The sequence below is a fragment of the Hyaena hyaena genome, unplaced genomic scaffold, assembly GCF_003009895.1.
Source record: "Hyaena hyaena isolate Hyena2069 unplaced genomic scaffold, ASM300989v1 scaffold_239, whole genome shotgun sequence".
In the NCBI taxonomy this organism is placed as follows: domain Eukaryota; kingdom Metazoa; phylum Chordata; class Mammalia; order Carnivora; family Hyaenidae; genus Hyaena; species Hyaena hyaena.
Genome location: NW_024080871.1, coordinates 1,626,610 through 1,627,975, shown reverse-complemented (window position 1 = coordinate 1,627,975; position 1,366 = coordinate 1,626,610). Strand labels below are relative to the sequence as shown.

Sequence of the window (1,366 nt, the reverse complement as noted above, 5' to 3'; positions counted from 1 at the left end):
AATAGCTCAGTTTAGAAGTGATGGGGGGATCATCACTTATTTTTAATATAAAAAATTAAGTCAAAGTGTGAACCAAATAAAACCTATAGAAAACAGATTGTTCCATCACAATCTGTTGCTTTACCAAATAATATTTTGAAAACACCTTCCTTCAGCCATTACACAGTTCTTAAAATTCAAAAGAAATTAAATGTTTATTTATTTTTGAGAGACAGTGATGTGGGAAGGGAAAGAGAGAGAGATAAGATCCAAAGCAGGTTCTGCCCTGACAATGGAGAGCCCAATGTGGGGCTCAGACTCATGGACTGTGAGATTATGACCTGAGCCAAAGTCGGACACTAAACTGACTGAGCAACTGAGGTATCCCCAAAAGAAATTAAATCTGTAAGAATGCCTAGTAGACAGGATTCTGTTCACAGGACTTTGTAAGTTGGTGGTTATGCTTCAGTACATCCCACACTATCCACTTCCTTCATGCCACCTTGCCCGTAGTAACCCCCACTGCCTGATCATCATGGCCATAACCACTCAAACCATCAGGAGCACCAATCTTCCACTGTAATCATTCTTCATTTCCATCCTTCGAGCAGATCCATAATCTCTCTGAGTATGCATTCCATCTCTGCTATAGCATCCATTCCAGAACCTCCCATGCCAGACCAGAATTCAAGAAGAGTTTAATGTATTGGTACTGCATCTATTCTTACTTAGACATGGTAGCTACTGCATCCTTATATGTTACAAACTCAAACATCTGCTTCTCCAGTTGCTCTGCCATCAGCTCCAATATCAGTATCAACTAGTATTGGGTTTAGAGAGGGGGAAAATTAGCGATGCTATTTTCAGTTGAATTAAAAAAACCTGAAATTGCATCACCAGCTCCCCCTAGTCATGTCTGCCCATACCGTCTCTCAATCTGGCATCAAAGCCATCATTTCTATAGCCATAATTAGTATAGCCTAATAGTTACCAAAACCTTCATAACCAGGGACATTGGTGGAGAAAAAGAAAGGACAGATATCAGAGATGGAACAAATATATTACTTATAGAATTCTATTTAGTCAGTTAAAAAATACATAGTGAGAGCCTAATGTGTGTCAAGCACTGTGCTGAATGCTTTGAAATACTAATTCAATATAGGACAAAAGAAAAAGATAATCCCATAGCTTGGAAACAGTGTGGCTATGAGAAAGATATTTAAATGAATAATAATAAAGATGTCAGAAAGTTGGATCTGGATTGCCCATGCAGGTGAAGATAGATACATTGTTTGCTTCAACTCTTAATAGTAATCTTGCTTTTGTTTCTAAATAACAAAATAGAATGTTGCAGTTCTTGTTATTATTTTCAGGGACTATTTGGAAA

The 1,366-nt window shown here is 37.6% G+C and overlaps 1 pseudogene; it reads right to left on the bottom strand.

Moving 5' to 3' along the window:
- Positions 1-437: 437 nt before the first annotated feature.
- On the bottom strand, positions 438-1,001 carry LOC120239854 (annotated as a pseudogene).
- Positions 1,002-1,366: the final 365 nt, after the last annotated feature.